Source organism: Bidens hawaiensis, unplaced genomic scaffold (genome assembly GCF_021521415.1).
Source record: "Bidens hawaiensis isolate Kalapana, Puna unplaced genomic scaffold, B.hawaiensis_p1.1 tig00007455_1, whole genome shotgun sequence".
NCBI classification, from domain to species: Eukaryota; Viridiplantae; Streptophyta; class Magnoliopsida; order Asterales; family Asteraceae; genus Bidens; species Bidens hawaiensis.
Window position 1 is genome coordinate 976,445 of NW_027491522.1, and position 13,412 is coordinate 989,856.

Here is a 13,412-nt window from a genome sequence, read left to right on the forward strand (position 1 = left end):
CAATGTTGGGCAAGGATATCGGCAGTGTTGTAGTGATCGCGTGGAATATACGCGAGCGTAACAGAAACGTTCCGGGTCTAATGTTATATACATGTTGTGACCCGGAAAGAACTGTCTTTGGTTATCACCTCCGTCATCACCGCCTGCACCACCTGCTCCAGCTACAGCAGCCATATCTGCAACAAACAGGCTAAGTTATATAAACGTCAAAGCAAATCACAAGTTCGCCTGTTACCATGAGCGAAGTTGTGATTTATTCTGTACAGGCGAAGTTAAAGGTGGGGCGAAGTTGAGAAACAACTTCGCTTCAACTTGAACTTCGTCTGTTAACTGTCAAGTAAAAAGGTCCAGGCGAAGTTAATGAGAACTTCGCCTAACCACAACATCGCCTCATAAACTGTTTCAAAAACTATTATCAGGCGAAGTTAAACCTCAGGCGAAGTTACAGATAACTTCGCCTAAACTATAACTTCGCCGAATATGAAACGACGACAGTTAAGGCTGTTCAATCGAATCGATTTGGACAATTTTGAAGATTTCGGCCAGTTAACACAAGTTTTTGAGTCGATTTGGACGATTAATATGTTTACTATCACGTGAAAGTAAGTTTGAAAATCGGGTGTTAAGGTTCGAAAGACGAGGTCGATAATCGAGTCGAAACGACCGATGATTAACCTCAAAAACAATGATTATATGAAACTATAAACCCTACAGACCATTAATCGACAATGAAATCGAGAAAGAATGAACACAGATGATTGAGATCGATAATACGATAAGTTCGCTTAGGTTTCGGAGGATAAGTTCGCTGGTTTTGAAATAATGAACATGTCTGACCTTAAAACTTCTTTATATAGGGTCAAAATTTGACAGGCGAAGTTATGGATAACTTCGCCTATTGCAGGCGAAGTTATGGATAAGTTCGCCTATATATGAAAATTTTCAAAACAAACCCCTATAATTTGAACAATTTGCAATTAAGTTTTAAAACAACCTTTAAAGAATTAAATGATACGATTAAGACCAAGTAACCAGGTATAAAATCAAACAACTACATAAGCAGAAAAATTTTAAAAATAAAATACACGGGATCAAATTTCAGTCTTTATAGGGACTACCATGTTTTAGAAAAGATCCGAACAGGAATCATACTAACTATGTGACTGTCACACAGATCCGTGTTTAGCTGTATTATGACATAAAGAAACAGGTTGTAAGCAGGTAAATAACCTAGAATGGTTTTCATCGTTTCTGTGATACGGGTTAGGTTCAATTAAGCTCAAAATTTTAAATGGTCAACAACTCAGAGATTATGATACCTCCTATCTATTCTCAAAGCGTATTTGGCTTTCCCCAAGTCACCCCGAGTTGACCTCGACCCGTAGTGTCTGATTAAATAGTAAGTACTCTTCGATCTTTAGATTTTGCTTCCCGTTCTCTTTCTTACACCTTGATTAAGAAGTATAAATATTATGAACTCTAGAATGTCTCAAATTTTTTTTTTTTTTAAGTATTTACACAACTTCAGATAAACTACTGCAAGTCCCGAATCTGGATCACTGCAGTTTCTTGACACGCTATCTTCAAGGGAATCAGAACACTCACGGGCTCGTGTATGACTGGGTAATCGCTTTTCTGCCTATCATTCGGAAAGATATATATGGAGACATGCACAACTCATAATAAGTTTCCACATAAAATCGAGTAGATTTAGTTAGTATCACTTCTACTTTTACGCACCATAAAAAGCTACCATGACATACAATGACTGTTCTAAAGTCTTTTAGGCCTAATAACTTCACTAGTTAAGAACACAGAATCAGTATATCTATCACTTTCCAAGGTTGGATCAATTTTCTGTTAAACATAGCAAAGGTACTTCTTACGAAGTAGTAGACTTGAAAAATAATTTCATCTCCCCGAAAGAAAAGAAAAAAAAAATTTAACTTCAATCGCCCCGATCAAATTGAAGTTTTCAGGTAAACGGCTGTCCCGAAGATCCAATGGATCAGCTGGACCGACCACATACAAGTATGTGTCCTTCTAACTAAGTATGATCGACTAATTTTCAGCGAAAGAATGAAAACACATCATAAACCGCCCCGGTCACTTTCAGTCATCTGGTTAATGGCTATCCTCATATTCTACAAGTAGAAATGAGGACCAAACATATCCGAAGACATGTCCTTCAAACTGAGGCAACCGATATACTTCTAAGCTATAGTTACGTTTTTATTTATTTATTTATTTATTTATTTATTTATTTATTTTAAAACAAAAACATAAAGCATGGTTACTCGGGATTGATCATCCCATTCAGCTCAACAAGGTTTTGAAATCTAGTTTTGTCAAACGCTTTCGTAAACAAGTCAGCGAAATTATCTAGCGTATCAACCTTTTCGAGCTCAATCAGTTTCTTCTCAGCACAATCCCGTATAAAATGATGATGTATGTCAATGTGTTTAGTTTTACTGTGCTTAACGGGATTGTTAGTTACTGAGATATCAGCAGTGTTATCAATGCAAATAGGAGTAAGAGTAAAATTCAAACCATAATCGTGCAACTGTTGTTGAATCCAAAGAACCTGGGAGCAGCAGTTGGATGCTGCCATGTATTCTGCTTCACATGTTGAAATTGCGACTGAGGTCTGCTTCTTGCATTGCCAGGACACTAGTCTGCCACCAAGAAACTGACATCCACCAGTTGTAGACTTCTGACTCTGATTGCACCCTCCATAATCAGAATCTGTGTTGGCGACCAAATCCAAGTCTCCTCCTTTTGTGTACCACAACCCCAGCTTAGGTTTGCCTTTGAGATACCTCAATATTCTCTTCGCACCCTTCAAGTGAGATTCCTTTGGGTTTGCCTGAAAGCGAGCACAAAGACAAACAACAAACATTATATCAGGCCTAGAAGCAGTTAAGTACATTAAAGAACCTATTATAGCCCGATATTGGGTTGGGTCCACGTCTGCATCGTTGTCTGACTCAGCACCCAATTTGTGGTTGACGAAGACTGGAGTATCGTATGGAGTGCTGTCCTCCATCTTGAAACGTTTGAGAACATCATGGACATACTTCGTCTGATGAATGAACATACCATCTTTCTTCTGATCAACCTGCAGTCCTAAAAAGAAAGTTAGTTCACCCATAGCACTCATTTCAAATCTCTTCTTCATGACGGCCTCAAACTCCTGACACATGGCGACCTTTGATGCAGCAAAGATAATGTCGTCCACGTAGACTTGCACCAGTAGAAAGTCGCTCCCTTTTCTCTTGAAGAACAATGTGCTATCAATCTTACCACTTTCAAACTCATTCTCAAGAAAGTAGTCGGATAACGTTGAGTACCAGGCTCGAGGTGCCTGATGTAGTCCATACAGCGCTTTACTTAGCTTGTACACGTGATCGGGAAAGTCAGGGTCAGGAAAACCCGGAGGTTGCTCAACGTACACAACCTCATCGACTTTACCATTTAGGAACGCACTCTTCACATCTAACTGAAAAACCTTCATCTCCTTATGAGCAGCAAATGCCAAAAACAGCCGAATGGCTTCCAATCTTGCCACAGGAGCAAACACCTCATTGTAATCAATCCTCTCTTGCTGATTAAAGCCTTTAACAACCAGCCTCGCCTTGTTCCTGATAACAATCCCTTTCTCATCTCTCTTGCATTTGAAGACCCATTTTGTGCCAATCGCATGCACATTCCTTGGTTTTGCAACCAAGTTCCATACCTCCATCTTCTTAAACTGGGCTAATTCTTCTTGCATGGCTTCGACCCACGAGCTGTCCTTGAGAGCCATTTGATAGTTCTTTGGTTCAATCTGGCTGATAAAGCAGGTGTACAAGCATTCGTTGATTATGCCTGATTCTTTAATGCTTGTGTAAACACAGGTGTGCTCATTCAAGCTTTGTCTTGTTTGTACACCATCGGACAGATCACCTATCACATTTTCCAAAGGATGATTTTTGTGAATTCTCGTAGTCGGAACCGAACTGACATTCAGATTATCTTCCAAGTTCGAAGATAGCTCATCAATGGGTGATTGATGTTGAGAGTGAAACGGATTGATGAATTCCTCTTCAGTAGAGGCAGCAGGGGTATTGACAGCATTTGACGAGGAAGGCTGACATTCATCATACTGTGGTCGTTGCACCAAAGTGTCTTCCTCATCGCATATCATCTTCGTAGCAATTCTTTCCTCAACTTCTGCAAAATCCAAATAAGGCATGTTAAAAGATTTAAAAAGTCTATCATAGTCGAAAACCGCGGCGGGTCCCGTGCTTGGTTTTGGTGATTTGTAACTTGTGATATCAGTGTTACACACCACCTCAACCTTGCTGGTCGATGTATTAAAGACCCGTCTGTTGGGAGTCCCAACAACGTATCCGACTAAGATTCCTTCGTCGGCTACTTCACCAAATTTAGAATTGGTCTTTAATATCGAACACGGTGACCCGAATGGTTCAAGACCACTCAAGTTGGGCTTTCTCCCATGCATAAGTTCATAACAGGTTTTATTTAATCTTTTAACAGTTAACACTCTATTAAGGATATAACAGGCTGTTGCAACTGCTTCAGCCCAGAACACCACGGGAAGTTTCGAATCAGCCAGCATGGTTCTGGCTCCTTCAATTAAAGTTCTGTTCTTCCTCTCAGCCACTCCATTTTGTTGCGGTGTATACGGAGCGCTGTACTGGTGTTCAATCCCCTTCTGTAAGCAGAAGATCTCCATCTCATAGTTCTTGAACTCAGTCCCATTGTCACTTCTGATGTACTTAACCCTTTTTCCCATGATATTCTCAACCTTGGTAATCAAATTCTTTACCATCTGAACAGTTTCATCCTTTGACTTCAGAAAATATACCCAGGAATATCGAGAGAAATCATCAGTGATCACCAAGCAGTAAGATGTTCCTCCTAGACTTTTTACATTCACTGGACCGAAGAGATCCATGTGAAGTAGTTCTAGGGTACTGACTATAAAATTAATCTTCTTGGTGTGATGGGATTTCTTGTGTTGCTTTCCCTTCTTGCATGATAAGCATTGGTCTTCGAAGTTGAAATTCTTCAAGGGAACACCCAACACCAACCCATTCTTGACAATGTAGTTCATCTTCCGAAGATGAATATGCCCCATTCTCCTATGCCATAATTCGGACTCCGATTCAGTCGCTTTCGACAAAAGACATGATTCTTCTGTGGCCATTTCAGTCGACCTCATGTCCATGATATACGTATTCTTCTCTCTTTGAGCCTTCATAACAATCCAATCCTCGGGTATCTTAAAACCAGGATGCAACACAATCGCCTCATTCTTGGTAAAATGCATGGTGTAATCCTTGTCACAGATCTGCGAAACACTCAGCAGATTGTGCTTCAATTTTTCAACAAAGTTCACTTTCTCTAAAGTCATCTTTCCATTCGTCACAGTCCCAATTCCTGTGATCCTTCCACCGCTCTCTCCAGCGAAACTCACTCTTCCTCCTTGAACAGGTTTCCATTCGTGTAACAAATTTTTGTTACCCGTCATGTGCCGGGAACAGCCGCTATCCACAACCCATAGATTGTTTGCAGCCCTGTTCAACTGTTCCTACACGATTAAAGCAGAGGGTTAAAATCTGGGGACCCAAGACCTCTTGGTCTTGGGTCGATACATCCCGTACCTTGGCTGTCCAAAGTTAGCATCAGAATAATTTCTGTAAGTCCTGAGCGAATACCTTCTTGGAGATTGACTATGAGGCCATCCAAACCGTCGTGAATTAAATGAATTATTACTTATGGTTTGGTTGTTAGCAGTGAAAAACTGAGATCTATTTCTTTGAAAACCTGAATTAGACCAATTTCTGAATTTTGATGGGTTTTCATTTTTTCCATTATATTGATTACTGTTTCTTTTCTCAAATTTTGAAGGCCTCACACCTCTGAATTTCTGCTTCAGAGGGCAATCAGCAATTAGGTGTCCTAATTGATTACATCTGAAACAACTCCTGTGTTCAACTTTCTTTTCCATAGTTGTTTTAGATGTTGAGGCTGTATTACTGCCCGTTTGTCTCACATAAGGTGGGACATACGGGTTTAGTGGAGATTTCTTTTCAGTTGTTTTATGTTTCTCCCCACTTTTTGGTAACACTGCCTCTTGTTTTGTCTCACTCGACTCGGAAGACTTGTCCGAGTTAGATGAGACAGGACTAGACACAGAAATTTTCACACTCGAAACAGGCTTACTTGTTTCGCCTTTACTAACTTCTGGTTCTTTAATAGTAACCTTAACCGGAACTGTCTGACCAAAATCTACATCGACAGATTTCTGATTACTAGGATCATAAGTGTAATTATGATTGTAAGGTGGTGGAACTTCATGATAACCAATTCCTCCCCTTTTAACTGGGGAACCTTGATCACTAACGAGGTGATCAAGTATAGCGGAGGAATTTCTAAATTTCTCAAGTTTCCTGTTCAGTTCCACCACCTTCACCTGGTGATCAGCTATCTGTTTATCCCTTTCAGCTATTAGTTTGGTTTTCTCTTCTAAGACTTCATAGCTAGGATCAATAACTTGTATTTTTTCAGCTAAATTTGCTTTCAGACTTCTAATATCTTTTTCACTAGCTTTTATTTTTACTTTATAACTGTTTTCTCTAGCTTTAGTGAAATGATGATCTTCTTTTAACGATTTAAATTCAGCATCCAAACTAACAAACTGATCAGTTATAGTTTTCAGTTGTTCAGACAGATTTTCACATTTAGTACAATGAATTTTGGTACTTACCTCGGAGAGCTGGTCTTTCACATCTGCCATGTTAGCTTCATTTTGAGCTTCTGCCATGTAAGCTTCATCTTCGCCTGTCACTTTCTCACTATCTGCAGTCTCGATGTTTGCCAAATTGGCCTGTTCGAACACTTCTTCAGCATGCAGATTCCAGTTGTAATCTCCATTTTGTCTGGATATCATGGCTCTATTATCATTGACACCCCCACTCTGTTGTGTAGACCTGTTTTGACTGCGCTCTATATGTTCATTTGTGCACTCCTTTGCAAAATGGCCATTCTGTTGGCAGTTGTAACACCTAACCTTCGACTTGTCAAACCCTGGTCTCTCACCAACAAACTTCCTACCAGTCTTCTTCATAAACCGCTTAACCCTTCTCACAATCATCGCCATCTGCCACTGCAGATCCATCTCTTTCAGATCATCAGCATCGATCTGATCATAATCTTCATCCAAAGTTGCTGGATCAACAATTTTACCCTTGATGTAATTTTCATACGAAGCAATGAAAGATGCGTAGAGAGCAAACTGCTGTTCAGCAGATTTAACACTCATGGGCATCTTCGAGTAGTTGTTGTTTGAAACACCTGGGAAAAACTACTCTTGGTTGTTTGAGGGCTAGAAGCATTAGATCCACCAGCTACAAAGCACACATCACCATTCATGTTGAGAGATACATGACCGTCATGTGTTGAGTTAGCGCCCGACTCTCCCTTTGAGTAGTAAGCAGACGAATCAGACTTCGAACTTGAACTTGAGTTGACCTTTGCACCATACATTCCTGGATCTTGAATCTGATCAGTAGATGTCTCTTTTCGAACCATGTTTAGTTCAAAAGTTCGTAGCTTGTTTACTGCCGTTTCCAAATCATAGTCGGCAAAGTCTTTGTCTTCTCTCATCAACATGGTGTACATCTCCCATTTCGGTGGGAGAGCATCAAGAAGCTTTTCAACAATCTCATCTTCTTTGTAAGTAATAGAATAATTGCTGAGTTCTGTCATCAGATGATAATATCTAGTGATGATATAATCAAGTGATTCATTCTTCAGATACTTGAAGACCGAGAACTGGGTTTTAAGTAGTTTAATCTTTGAAGCACGGATTCCCACATTACCTCCAAAACGGTTTTCAAGCGCTTCCCAAAGCTCTCTGGCAGTTTTGTACTTTCTGAAAGTGTGCAGAATCTCTTGTGGAAGAGCCATTGTAATTGCTGCATGAGCTTTGCTTTAGGCCTCATACATTTTCTTCTTGTAGGTTCCTGAACGGATCGTACACGGGATATCGCTAACAACGCAGGTGCGGAATCCCTGCGCAGGTAGTTACGAGTGTAGAGATAGAATCACTCGAGCAATAAATCAAACACGTTATATTGATAACCGAACACGTGACTCACGGTCACTATTACAGAAGATGACACGTAACAATACGAAACACACTGAAACAAACCCTAAAACGACCAACTCAAACTGTTTCGTCTGAAACAGTTTATATACACGACAACTTCGCCATAGGCGAAGTTGTCAATAACTTCGCTGATTCAACAAGTTCGCCATAGCGAACTTGTTGACAACTTCGCGCATTACAAAACAAACATAAACAAAACATAATTACATTACAGACTCGATTACAAATGCTAGACTATGAACTACTGACACACATGTACCAACAGACTCCCCCTTGGCAGTAGCTTCATATCTTGATCTTTAAATCTTGAGTCTTGTAATCTTCACCTCTACGCGTGCGCCCCTTCTCTCACACATACCGACACTACCCTTTGATATTTCCTAGCTTGATCCTTCCAAGCAGGAATGTAGAAGATCTTCTTCTCGTTGAGCACTTTCAAATCAGCCTTCGATAGATTAACAAGATGCATCGGGTCGTACACCCGAAGTACTTCTTGTTCATCCTCATCTTCCATTACCGCCTCAGCTGTCTCACAATCCACGTACCACCATTTTAAATCTTTTAGGACGTTCTTGGGCATAACTTTCATCGGTACTTCTTTCAAATGACGGACTGGTTTATACTTCATTACCATCCAAGGTTTGCCGTCAGCCCTCATTCCACGATCTTTGTCTTCTATCAACTTTCCTTTTTGAGGCTTTAGCAGTTCAAACTTTTTGTCTTTAATGGCTTCTTTCCAGACGATCTTCCCAATGATTCTTGCCATATCATCATTACTTCTATTGATCAGCCCCAATCTCGCTAAATCTTTCACCTCACATTCTGGTAAGGAATTCAGAGATCTCAACAATCTCTTAAAGTACTGAATGCCGTCGTACCGTTTGATCACAAATAGTTTCAGCTCTTTGTCGTACAACCAGCATATGATTCCTTTCTTTGACTCTGCATAGCCCTTTATATTATAAGTCTTTCTGAACATCGTTGGCACTGCAGGCTTCTTGGTTTTAACAAACCACTGAGCACAGCCTTCTTTCCAGTTCGGCTGCTCCTCCCATACTGTATCTTCTATCACGCTCTCATCCCCCAATTCTGATCTCTCAACAGCTGGAATCTCATGTTCCACTGAATCATCCACAATCTCACCTTCTTCTAATACATCTTCCACATTAATCTGTTCTCCAATCCTCTCAATCTCATCCATAGGCAACACGTCATCATCATCCATCAACTCATCGTCCTCCTCCTCATCCAACTCCTTCAACGCATCAATAACGTCTTCAACATCAGCGTCGTCATCCACAACTACAACATCATCACCAGCTGCATTTGTAGACTCCCCCTCAGTTGTGGAAGCTCCAAGAGCCTGAGAGGTTCTTGGTAGCTCATCACCTGCACCTGAAGGTGCATTGGGATCATCGTCATGATCTTCTCGTCTTTTCGTTCTCAACTCATCGCCCCTACACGTCTTCTCCCCCTGAGATGCCAAGTAATCCTTGAAGGCATCTATTATTCGTCCATGTTCAACCAGGAGGGCAGCTTGTAGTCGATTGGATTCCACTAGGCGGTCAATAGTCTTTGACTGTTCAGCAACAATCCGCTCTAGCGAAAGAATCCTCTCGGTATCTGAAGTAGGCAATGGAGTTGGAGGAACATCAGCAGAAGTGACCGCAGGTGGTACACTTGGTAACCCTGCAGTAGAAGTGATTGTCGACTCCACAAACCGTGCAACTACCACCGGTGGATTAAGCGGTTGAGGTGGTAGGGACACAATTGTTGGTGCCGACGTCTCGATCGCTGTAACCTGTGCAGTAGTAGGAATAAGAGACATACCAGATAAGGCAGGTGGAGCAAAACGTACTAGTCTTGAAGATTCTCCAGCTCCCGAACCTATCCCTCTCTGTTCTCTTCTTGAACGTCTTAGCACAATCTGTACTGCCTCCTCTTCATCCACTTCATCCTCATCCTCCTCCACGGTTCTCGGCCTCTTTCCCGTAGTCCGTTCCCGAGACACCATAAGTCTTCTTGCCTCAGCAAACGTCTCGTCTAGATCAGAGTCGGCTACCGAAGTAGCTGCTCTGGTAACATCCATAAACTGAGGACCCGAGACATCCATATCAAACAAACCATGTCCACTAAAAGCAGCATCTAGATCAACATGTTCAGCAGTGGACACAGCCTGAGATATAGTAGCTGGCACAGCAGCAGAAGATACAACAGGCGCAGCTGATACAGCATGAGGTGCTGGCGCCTGATGTGGTTGCGGATCCCTGAACTCGTCCCCTCCTGCAGGAACATACTCCGGGTTAATGAGATGCCCGAAAAGTGGAGTATGCCTGGGACGCCGCTCAGGGTTGCTACGAGTGCTCGACGTTCTGCACTGAGCAAAGATACGTTTTGTTACGCACTCAACGTATCTGATAGGGCGTCTTTGCGGTATAGACGGAGCGACATGATTAATAATCATTTGTAGAAACCGAGGATACATAATAAAACGCTCGCGCGCCGTCGCCCGTCTCTGACGATCAATCTCGTAAAAGATTAGCTGACTAAAAGAATATCTGCGGTTGTAAGTCAGCGCAATCATAGCCGATTGCATCGTCGCACCCATCCCGTCTGTTCCTGCCTTTCTGCCGGACATGCATACTATCAACACATGCATCAAAAAGCGCCATTGATCCAGCAGAAAGCCTTTCCTCCTCTGCGAGTCCCCCAGCGGACCCGAATAACCCATCCTTAAGTAAGCTCCGTCACGGAAAGGAGCTACGAATTCCGTTGGGTCGTCTCTCGTTTCATCACCGAACTGCAGAGCCAACCGTATGTCTTCCGAGGAAAACTGTATGTCTTGACCATTGACAGTTGCTCGCATCACTGGAGGCTCAGGTCTGCAATCATAATACACCGTCTGCCAGAAATCTTGAATGTTGGGCAGAGATATGGGTAGTGTATTAGTGATCGCGTGAAAAACTCGTGATCGTTGGAGAAATGTGATAATCTCCCTATAGTCTTCAACGCCTCGTGCGTCTGGATCCAAAGTGATGTATTGGTTATGGGCTGGGAAGAATTGTCGTTGCTCATCACCATCATCACCTCCAGCACCTCCAACAGCAGCCATATCTGCACAAAACAAATCAAGTTAGAGACCATATAACCATCTCACAAGTTCGCTGTGTACCATGTGCGAAGTTGTGATGTACAGGCGAATTTAAAGGTGAGGCGAAGTTGGGAACAACTTCGCTTCATCTGTAAGTTCGTCTAAAATCTTATAAAAAATTTGAAATAGGCGAAGTTGTGTTCAAGGCGAAGTTATGGATAACTTCGCCATAGGCGAAATTAAGCTTCAAGCGAAGTTGTGGATAACTTCGCTGAAGGCGAACTTAAGCCACTGGCGAAGTTGAGAATAACTTCGCGTAAACCTTAACTTCGCCTGAATCTGAACCGGCGACTGTTCAGATTCAAACAAGTTATATCCGACGTTTCGGACCGATTTAACGATCCACCAATGAAGAACGGCATGGATTAATGATATTGAGACGTGAAGGACGTCCATGAACACGTAACACAAAGGTGAAAAACTTGGTTTTGAAGGTTCGACGACCCGAGGTCTCGAACCGGGTAAAACTATAACGAACGAGTAAGTTTGGATGATATTGACAACACATACCACGAGTAAAGTAGAAACTAGGAACACAAGATCGAAATCGAAAGTGAAGAATAAGATCTGGATGTAATGGTGTTTAGAACAAGTTCGCCGGTAATTCGAAAAAAAAATGATACTGTTACTGTTTACAATCCCTTATATAGGGCAGAGTTGGTTCAGGCGAAGTTACGCTTAACTTCGCCAAGGCGAAGTTAAGCACAACTTCGCCGAATTCAACAACTTCGCCCGTAATTTTCAAAATCAGCCCTTTAAGTTTGAATAATCTAGAATTTAACCTTATAAATTACCAAAAAGAGTTAAACAAATATGATCAAGATCTAGTAACCAACAATAATATAACTACAAAAAAAAAAAAACTTAGAAAAATTTTAACGAAATAAGGGATCAAATTTCAGTCTAGTCAGGGACCACTACGTTTTAGAAAAGATCCTAACAGGAATCATACTAACGATGTGACTGTCACTTAGATCCGTGTTTAGCTGTATTATGACATAGAGACACAGGTTGTAAGCATGTAAATAACGTAAATGGTTTTCATCGTTTCTGTGATACGGATTAAGGTTCAGTTAAGCTCAAAAGTTTAAGTTGGCAACATCTCAGAGATAATGATGTCTTCTATCTATTCTCAAAGCGTATTTGGCTATACCCAAGTCACCCCGAATTGACTTCGACCCATAATGTCTGATTATCTTGTAGATACACTATGTCTGCCTCCCGTTTTCTTCTAACTCCAGACTTGAGAAGTCTTGATTGTTACTATGTCTCATAAGTATTTAAAAATATACACGTATATATATATATATATATATATATATATTTTTTTTTTTTTAAATCAAAACATTTTTATCGACTTCGGAGTACTAAATCACTGCAAGTCCCGAATCTGGATCACTGCAGTATCTTGAAATGCTTTCTTCACGGGAATCAGAACACTCACGGGCTCGTGTATGACTGGGTAGTCGCTTTTCTGCCTATCCTTCGAAAAGATATGTATGAAGACATACAAAACTCTTAAGGAGTTTCCACGTAAATTCGAGTAAATTTAAGTTAGTATCACATACACTTTTACGCACCATAAAAATTACCATGACATACAATGACTGTTCTAAAGCCTTTTAAGCCTAATAACTTCACTAGTTAAGCACACACAATCAGTATATATATCATTTTCCAAGGTTGGATCAATTTTCTGTTAAACACAGCATAGAACTTCATACGAAGTAACAGACTTGAAAATTAATTTCATTTCCCAAAAAAAAACTTTAAATTCAATCGCCCCAATCACGTCAAAGTCGTCAGGTAAACGGCTATCCTGAAGATCCAATGGATCAACTGGACCGACCACATACAAGTATGTGTCCTTCTTACTAAGTATGACCGACTAATTTTCGGCAACTGAAAGAACACACGTCATAGCTGCCCCGGTCACTTTCAGTCTTCCGGTTAATGGCTATCCTCATTCTCTAAGTTGAAACGAGGACCAAAACATATCCTAGGATATGTCCATCAAACTGAGGTAACCGACTAATTTTAAGCAAAAATGACCCATGTTTTTTTTTTTTTTTTTTTTTTTTT